Raw genomic sequence first — 10,312 nt, 5'->3', positions numbered from 1 at the left:
GGGTCAGCCTCCCGCCCGCAGGCCTCCTGATCACCTGCCCATCCCGCGGGGGTCACTCCTCCAGGAAGAAGACCAACACAGCACACCCAAAAGCAAACTCTTCCATGGGCCCTTGGTCCTGTGGCACAGGTAGGGCTTCTCCTGTCCTCAGGACCCCTTGAGGCACTACACTGTTGTGCAGGTTTCCTACATAGGATTCTTGCTAAAACAGAAATTGTCATTCCTGTGTCAGAGTGAGCCTGAGATTCTGTATTTGGAGTAGGCAGTCAGGGGATGCCAGAGCTCATGGGTCATGTTTGCTATTTCCAGGAGCAATTCTCAGTATTGTTCTTTGGATGTAATTATTGTAGATGTGGGGTCTGTATTTAAAGGCCTCTTCTGAAATAGGCTTCATTTTTCTTCCTAATTTCTTTCATCACATAACTCAAACACACTGACTGGCAACATAGATGGAAACAGAGAGATAGTTCCTAAATTGCCTTTTCTTGATTGGCTCATTTTGAGGACTCTTTGCTTCTCTAGGGACAGATTAAATGGTCTGCACAAAGCCATGGGATGACATCACAATGGGTTTGGTAGCGGGGAGAACTGAAATCACAGTAAAGTAAGCAAACATCAATAGATTTATAGTATCATGTCATTCTGTTGAAAATCATTTGGTACCTACTCTAGCTTGGGAATGATCCTTGATCTCAGCTGTCTGAGTAATTCTGGGGAGCAGTGCCCCTTTCTCTTCCAGTGTCTAGGGAACAGCGTCCGGCGTGTGGGAATGGCAACATCTCCACAGAGGCTGTGCTGTGATTGGTGGTGGTTTCTAACATATTGGCTGCAAATACGCAGGTCCGTACCGTTCTTTTAATCTTCTGTGTGCCTTCCTTGAAATGGTAAATGTCATCTGAACTCTAGGATGTGAATTTTAGCTGAATTCGTTTACAAGGATCTTTTCTATGGCATTCTAACTGGTTTTACCTGAACGAGGACTTAGGAGCTGTGAGACCTTTGCCTTCTGATCTTCTACCGCTGCTGAAAACTCATCTCTTTCCATAAAGATGAATGCACCTGCCTACATGTGGGCAAACAGTGTGTGTACGATCGTCCCTGGTTTAGCCTTTCAGGAACAGAAGTCACACCCGGCAAGTTAGGGAAACTGACACGCTCTGAGTAAATCCTAATCACGGATATTTAGGAAAGTATATATAAAGCACATTTAACTTGTTACTTTTTCTTCCCTATGGCATCAATGGTCACAAAATATAGTGGTCCAATAAAGTGTTAATTGAGAAATAGATAAATTTCAAGAGCCTAACTTAAGCAATCATGTTTGACGGAGGAAACTTACTGATATCCTTAGTAACACATTCGGTATGGTCTGGAATTTTGTTGTTGTTGTTACTGTCGCTGTTTTCCCAGAGAACCAGAGGAGAAAACCAAAGCTTCCTTCCCCAGGGAGAAAAACATGAGGTTGGAAGAAGTTACGCACCTTTCCACAGCCTGACCTTTGAGAAGTTTTCTTTCTTCAGATGGTTTCCCTCATATCCTTATTCTGTTTTCTTCTATTACCAGCCATTGTATGGCAGGAAAGAGTTCCTGGAGAGAGAAGACAAAGACGGTGTGTGTTGCAAAAGGAAGCCCCAGGCTCAAGACTGGAGAACTGAATGTGCAACTTGCAAGGGTACTGGAGACAATGAAAATCATGTGAGGTAAGTTGGATGCTAAAAGCTTGTCTGGAGTGGATGAAGGATGCATGTTTACGATTTGCTCATCACAGGAAAAATGGAAAACCAAAAGGCAGGGTAGGACCTTCCTTCAAATATGTTTTAGTGGAAACAGTGCTTCAGAAAGAGATGACATCCACTGGTTAACCTCCCACACACGGTCATACTCTGGACTTAGGTGTCCATAAGATTGGGAATCTGCCTTTGTAACACCGGGAATTGTTTTTCTGTCGACAGGACAAGTTGACAACCGGTGTCCGAGTATAGGCCATCAAAGCCACTTGATGGAAATACTTGGTAGCATGATGATGATGTTTTCTGTGAAAACAATAAAGTGACTCAGATCTGTAAGCATGTTGTGCTTGGCTTTCGTGGGGGTCCTCAGCAGCGTGCCTGAACATCCGTCTGGGGATTTGGCTTCCCCCCAGAAAGCTTCTGAGACGCTCTCTCTACCCGATCTGCCCCCAGGGGAGGCCAGTTCAGGGTGTGGCTGCCTCTGCCGCTGGGTGCCCTTGCCGCTTTGTCTTTCTTCACTCCTTCTCCGGACAGCAGTGCTAAGAAACAGGTTTCCCTGGGCTTGGAGACCAAGGCAGGACCCCTTGGTGGGTGGCCCAGGTCGAAGCGGGGCAGTGAGCTCATGGAGCTGGGGAACGTTCTGCTGACACCATCTAGGAGGGTCTCATGCATCTTTCTGGGTTCCACCAACCCCCGCCGCAACTCACCAGAGTGAATATGCAACCCCGTGAGAACTGATCCCTGCCCACGCCGTCCAATCTGGAATCCACCGGGCAGAGCTGTCCCAAGTGCCCACCTAACAGTCTCACGTGCCCACCTCACAGTCTCAAGCGGCCTCCCCATCCAGCCGACCCGAACAGCAATGTTGGCTCAGGGAGTCACTGAGGTCAGGACGGTCTTTCTCCTGCGCTGATTGTGGCAGGCAAACTCCTTCCCTGGGTCCCTCTCGGACAATGCCGCCAGCATTTTCCAGTGCCACTGTGGCTATCTGGCCACAGGGCATGGACATTGCTGCTCACCAGCCTGGCAGGCCAAAGCACTTATGCAAGTGGCACCTCACAAGTGTGAGCACTCACCCAGGACTCACAGCATAGTGACCCTCCCCGTGGCCTGAAGAATGTCCATCTCAGTGGCTCTGCAATGCAGTGGCTCTCGACGGAAGTGCCTCAACATTGTATGTCAGCCCACCATTATAGAGAGTATGCCATTATAGAGCTCTGCTGCCATTGCTGAGGCAGTTCAACCTCTGCTCATATAAACAATACTGCAGGAGGTTCACAAGGCAGATGGGCAGTGCCCGTAGCTGCTCAGCAAATCATCTGCAGGCAGACAGTTACTAGGCTGCCTTCTGGCTGGGCAGGACAGACCAGAAAAATGGCAGCAGCACTACAGAAACTCATAAGTAAAGCCCTAAATCCCCAGGAGAGAGCACCTGGGAAAAATAAAAGGGTTTTATCAGTTCTGCTGCCACAGACTTAAATGTACCTACCCAGCAGCTCTGAATGAACAATGGAGCTCACAGGTCAGCACGTGAGCTCATATAAAGGACAGACAGTTTCCTCAAGCAGCTTTCTGACCCCCATATGTGCAAAGAGTCACCTCATAAAGGAGAGCTCAGACTGACATCTGGCTGTTATCCTTCTGGGACAAAGGTAGCAGAGGAAGAAACTGGCAGCAACCCTTACTGTTCTGCAGCAGCTGCAGGTGATCCTGAAGCAAGCAGGGCCTGGAGTAGACCTCAGCATTCCTATAGCAGAGGATCCTGAATGTTAGAAGGAAAACTAAGAAACAGAAAGAAATATATTCATCATCAACAAACATCATCAACATCTACTCAGAGTCCCAATCTGAAAGTCAGCAACTACAAATATGACAGGTGGATAAATCCACAAAGATGGGAATAAACCAGTACAAAAAGGATGAAAACACCCAAAACCAGAACACCTCTTCTCCTACAAGGGATCACAACTCCTCACCAGCAAAGGAACAAAGCTGGATGGAGAATGAATGTCATGAATTGACAGAATCAGGCTTCAGAAGGTGGGGATTAAGAAACTTCTCTGAGCTAAAAGAGCATGTTCTAACCCAATGCAAAGAAACTAAGAACATTCAAAAAAGATTTGACAACATCCTAATGAGAATAAACAACTTAGAGTGGAATATAAGTGAATTGATGTAGCTGAAAAGCACAACACAAGAACATCTTGAAGCATGCACAAGTTTCAACAGCCGAACTAAGCAAGCAGAAGAAAGCATATCAGAGGTTGAAGATCAACTCAATGAAATAAAATGAGAAGGCAAGATTAGAGAAAAAATGGTAACAAGGAATGAACAAAGGCTTCAAGAATTATGGGACTGGGGGTGGAGTTCCAAGATGGCCTGTTAGATGCAGCTCAGGATTGCAGCTCTGAGTGAAAGTGCAGAGGGTGAGTGGAGGCCACATTTCCAGACAGATTGTTATTGCCCACAGACCAGGAGATTCCCAGGTGGAGGAACCCCACGGGTTGCCGGGTGGCTGTTTTGGCTGGCGTGGCTGTTTTGCCTGCACCTTTGTGCAGCGGCTCCTGGTGCAGAATAAATGGGACTGTGTTCCCACTTAGCCAGCAAGGGGAGCTGAAACAGGGAGCCAGGCCAGGAGATTCCCAGGCAAAAAAAGCACCATGAATCTCAGAGCCTCGGTTTCAGTGGCACAGTGGGTCACAGCACGGGAAATCACACAGATCCTGGTGCCTATTCAACAGGCGACCAGGATACCTGGGAGAGAGCTGACTGTTCAGCTAAAAAGCAAAAGGTTCTGAGGCAGGGAGCCAGGAGATCAGGCCCGGCTGGTCCCACCCCCACAAAAACAAAAAAACAGCAATTGTAAATGCTCTGGGTTGAGAGTTTCACAGCAAGCACCGCTGAACCCAGGACGGTCCAGCTCTGTGGGGGAGGGGCATCCACCATTACTGAGGCAGCCTGCTGTTGCTGAGGCAACCGGCCGTTGCCGAGGCAACCCGCCATTACAGACAGAGTCCCTCATTACAGAGGCGGGCCAACAGTGCAGAAGCAGTTCTAACTACACCCATATAAACAGGACTGCAGGGAAGATCACATGGCAGCTGGGTGGAGCCCACAGCAACTCAGCAAAGCCTCTGCAGGCTGAGAGTGACTAGGCTGCCGCCTTGTGGGCAGGGCAGCACTGAAGAAAAAAAAAGGCAGCAGCACAGTGGAAACTCATAAAGCCCTAACTCCCTGGGACAGAACACCTGAGGGAAAAAAAAGGGGAGGTTATGAGTTCTGCTGCTGCAGACTTAAATTTACTGGCCCAGCAGCTCTGAATGAACAACGGCTCTCACAGCTCAGCACCTGAGCTAATATAAAGAACAGACTGTTTCCTCAAGGAGCTCCCTGACCCCTGTATATCCAAAGAGTCACCTCATAAAGGAGAGCTCAGACTGACATTTGGCAGGTATCCTTCTGGGACAAAGCAGAAGAAGAAACTGGTAGCAACCTTTACTGTTCAGAAGCTGCTGCAAGTGATCCCCAGGCAAGCAGGACCTGGAGGGGACCTTAGCAGTCCTACAGCAGAGAGGACAGACAGTTAAAAGGAAAACTAAGAAACAGAAATAACTTCATCAACAACAAACAGAACGTCCACTCAGACACCCAATCAGAAAGTCAACAACTACAAAGCCGACAGGTGGATAAATCCACAAAGATGGGAAGAAACCAGCACAAAAAGGATGAAAAGACCAAAAACCAGAACACCTCTCCTCCTACAAGGGATCACAATTCCTCACCAGCAAGGGAACAAGACTGGATGGAGAATGAGTGTGATGAAATCACAGAATCAGCCTTCAGAAAGTGGGTAATAAGATACTTCTGTGAGCTAAAAGAACATGTTCTAACCCAATGCAAAGAAACTAAGAACTTGAAAAACGATTTGACAAAATGCTAATGAGAATGGACAACTTAGAGGGAATATAAGTGAATTGATGGAGCTGAAAAACACAACAAGAGAACTTCATGAAGCGTGCACAAGTTTCGACAGCAGAATTGACCGAGCAGAAGAAAGGATATCAGAGGTCGAAGATCAACTCAATGAAACAAAACAAGAAGGCAAGATTAGAGAAAACAGGGTAAAAAGGAATGAACAAAGTCAACAAGAAATATGGGACTATGTGAAAAGACCTAATCTACATTTGATAGGTGTACCTGAATGTGACAAAGAGAATGAATCCAAGCCGGAAAATACTCTTCAGGATATTATCCAGGAAAACTTCCCCAACCTAGCAAGGCAGGCCAATATTCAAGTTCAGGAAATACAGAGAACACCCCAAAGATATTCCTCAAGAAGAGCAACTCCAAGGCACATAATCGTCAGATTCACTAGGGTTGAAATGAAGGAGAAAATACTAAGGGCAGCCAGAGAGAAAGGTTGGGTTACCCACAAAGGGAAGACCGTCAGACTCACAGCAGATCTCTCAGCAGAAACCCTACAAGCCAGAAGAGAGTGGGAGCCGATATTCAACATCCTTAAAGAAAATACCTTTCAACTCAGAATTTCATATCCAGCCAAACTAAGCTTCATAAGTGAAGAAAAAATAAAATCCTTTGTGAACAAGCAAGTACTCAGAGATTTCATCACCACCAGACCTGCTTTACAAGAGCTCCTGAAAGAGGCACTACACATAGAAAAGAACAACCAGTACCAGCCACTCCAAAAACATACCAAATGGTAAAGAGCATCAACACAATGAAGAATCTGCATCAATCAACGGGCAAAACAGCCGGCTAGCATCAAAATGGCAGTATCAAATTCACACATAACAATATTAACCCTAAACGTCAATGGACTAAATGCCCCAATCAAAAGACACAGACTGGCAAATTGGATAAAAAGCCAAAACCCATCAGTGTGCTGTATCCAGGAAACCCATCTCACATGCAAGGATACACAAAGGCTCAAAATAAAGGGATGGAGGAAGATTTACCAAGCAAATGGAGAGCAAAAAAAAAGCAGGAGTTGCAATTCTCATCTCTGATAAAATAGATTTTAAAGCAACAAAGATCAAAAGACACAAAGAAGGACATTACAAAAAGGTTAAAAGGATCAATGCAACAAGAAGAGCTAATGATCCTAAATATATATGCACCTAATACAGGAGCACCCAGATATATAAGGCAAGTTCTTAATGACTTACAAAGAGACTTAGACTCCCACACAATATTAGTGGGAGACTTCAACACCCCATTGTCAATATTAGACAGATCAACGAGACAGAAAATTAACAAGGATATCCAGGACTTGAACTCAGACATGGAACAAGGAAACCTAATAGACATTTACAGAACTCTCCACCCCAAATCCACAGAATATACATTCTTCTCAGCACCACATCACACCTACTCTAAAATTGACCACATAATTGGAAGTAAATCACTCCTCAGCAAATGCAAAAGAACAGAAACCATAAGAAACAGTCTCTCACACCACAGTGCAATCAAGGTAGATCTCAGAATTCAGAAACCAACCCAGAACCGCACATCTTCATGAAAACTGAACAACTTTCTCTTGAATGTTGACTGGATAAACAATGAAATGAAGGCAGAAATAAAGATGTTCTTCAAAACCAACGAGAACAAAGACACCACATACCCAGAATCACTGGCACACATTTAAAGCAGTCTCTAAAGGAAAATATATAGCAATAAGTAATATATAGCAATAAGTAATATATGCACACATGAGAAGGAAGGAGAGATCTAAAATTGACACCCTATCATCAAAATTGAAAGAGCTGGAGTAGCAAGATCAAAAAAACTCAAAACCTAGCAGAAGACAAGAAATAACTAAGATCAGAGCAGAATTGAAGGAGATAGAGACATGAAAAACCCTTCAAAAAATCAATAAATCCAGGAGCCGGTTTTTTGAAAAGATCAACAAAATAGACCACTAGCCAGATTAATAAAAAAGAAAAGAGATAATAACCAAATAGATACAATAAAAAATGATAAAGGGGATATCACCACAGATTCCACAGAAATTCAAACCATCATCAGAGATTATTACAAACAACTCTATGCACATAAACTAGAAAACCTGAAAGAAATGGATAAATTCCTGGACGATTGCCTCCTCCCAAGCCTAAACCAGGAAGAAGTTGAAACCCTGAATAGACCAATAACAAGGTCTGAAGTTGAGGCAGCAATTAAAAGCCTACCACCCAAAAAAGCCCAGGTCCACATGGGTTCACAGCCAAATTCTATCAGACATACAAAGAGGAGCTGGTACCATTCCTACTGAAACTATTTCAAATAATCCAAAAAGAAGGAATCCTTCCCAAATCATTTTATGAGACCAACATCATCCTAATACCAAAACCCAGCAGAGACTCAACAAGAAAAGAAAATTACAGGCCAATATCCATGATGAACATAGATGCAAAAATCTTCAATGAAATACTGGCAAGCCAATTACAACAGCATATCAAAAAGCTTATCCACCATGATCAAGTAGGATTCATTCCGGGGATGCAAGGTTAGTTCAATATACAAAAGTCTATAAATGTAATTCACCACATAAACAGAACCAAAGACAAAAACCACATGATTATCTCTATTGATGCAGAGAAGGCCCTCGACAAAATTCAACAGCCCTTTATGCTAAAAATCCTCAATAAACTAGGTATTGACAGAATGCATCTCAAAATAATAAAAGCTATTTACAACAAACCAACAGCCAATATCATACTGAATGGGGAAAAACTGGAAGCATTCCCTTTGAAATCTGGCACTAGACAAGGATGTCCTCTCTCACCACTCCTATTCAATATAGTACTGGAAGTTCTAGCCAGAGCAATCAGGCAAGGAAAAGAAATAAAGGGTATTCAAATAGGAAAGGAGGATGTCAAATTTTCTCTATTTGCAGATGACATGATTGTATATTTAAAAGATCCATTGTCTCAGCCCAAAATCTCCTGAAACTGATAAGCAACTTCAGCAAAGTCTCAGGATACAAAATCAGTGTGCAAAAATCACAAGCATTCCTATACACCAATAACAGACTTAAAGGGAGTCCAATGAAGAACGAACTACCACTCACAATTGCTACCAAGAGAATAAAATACCTAGGAATACAACTAACAAAGGATGTAAAGGATCTCTTCAAGGAGAACTACAAACCACTGCTCAACAAAATAAGAGAGGACTCAAATAGATGGAGAAACATTCCATGTTCATGGTTAGGAAGAATCCATATCGTGAAAATGGCCATATGGCCCAAAGTAATTTACAGATTCAACACTATCCCCATCAAGCTACCAATGACCTTCTTCACAGAACTGGAAAAAACACCTTAAACTTCATATGGAACCAGAAGAGAGCCCGCATAGCCAAGTCAATTTTAAGCAAAAAGAACAAAGCTGGAGGCATCAAACTTCCGGACTTCAAACTATACTACAAGGCTACAGTAATCAAAACAGCATGGTACTGGTACCAAAACAGAGATAAAGACCAATGGAACAGAACAGAGGCCTCAGAGGCAACACAACATATCTACAACCATCTGATCTTTGACAAAGCTGACAAAAACAAGCCATTGGGAAAGGATTCCCTGTTTAATAAATTGTGTTGGGAAAACTTGCTAGCCATTTGCAGAAAGCAGAAACTGGACCCCTTCCTGACACCTTACACTAAAATTAACTCCAGATGGATTAAAGACTTAAATAAGACCTAACACCATGAAAACCCTGCAAGAAAATCTTGGCAAAACCATTCAGGACATAGGTGTAGGCAAGGACTTCATGACCAAAACACCAAAAGCATTGGCAACAAAAGCCAAAATAGACAAATGGGACCTAATCAAACTCCACAGCTTCTGCACGGCAAAAGAAACAGTCATTAGAGTGAATTGGCAACCAACAGAATGGAAAAAAAATTTTGCAGTTTACCCATCTGACAAAGGGCTGATATACAGAATTTACAACAAACTATAACTGATTTACAAGAAAAAAGCAAACAAGCCCATTCAAAAGTGGGCAAAGTATATGAACAGATACTTTACAAAAGAAGACATACATGAGTCCAACAAGCATATGAAAAAATGCTCATCATCACTGGTCATTAGAGAAATGCAAATCAAAACTACATTGAGATACCATCTCACACCAGTTAGAATGGCAATCATTAAAAAATCTGGAGACAACAGATGCTGGAGAGGATGTGGAGAAATAGGAACACTTTTACACTGTTGGTGGGAGTGTAAATTAGTTCAACCATTGTAGAGGACAGTGTGGCTATTCCTCAAGGATCTAGAAATAGAAATTCCATTTGACCCAGCAATCTTGTTACTGGGTATATATTCAAAGGATTATAAATTGTTCTACTATAAGGACACATGCACACGAATGTTCATTGCAGCACAGTTTACAATAGCAAAGACCTGGAACCAACGCAAATGCCCATCGATGATAGACTGGACAGGGAAAATGTGGCACATATACACCGTGGAATATTATGCAGCCATCAAAAATGATGGGTTCGTGCCCTCTGTAGCGACATGAATGAACCTGGAAACCATCATTCTCAGCAAACTGACA

At 43.4% G+C, this 10,312-nt stretch overlaps 1 long non-coding RNA gene across 1 annotated transcript; it reads left to right on the top strand.

The window, feature by feature from the left end:
• Positions 1 to 217: 217 nt before the first annotated feature.
• On the top strand, positions 218 to 2,011 carry LOC135276603 (uncharacterized). The gene is made up of 3 exons (XR_010344153.1): positions 218 to 840; positions 1,564 to 1,700; positions 1,953 to 2,011. It is a non-coding gene; the product is annotated as an uncharacterized LOC135276603 (long non-coding RNA).
• Positions 2,012 to 10,312: the final 8,301 nt, after the last annotated feature.

This window comes from Aotus nancymaae, unplaced genomic scaffold (assembly GCF_030222135.1).
Source record: "Aotus nancymaae isolate 86718 unplaced genomic scaffold, 86718_ANA_hifiasm-v0.15.2.pri h1tg000027l, whole genome shotgun sequence".
NCBI lineage: Eukaryota > Metazoa > Chordata > Mammalia > Primates > Aotidae > Aotus > Aotus nancymaae.
This window is presented reverse-complemented; position numbering and strand designations above follow the sequence as displayed.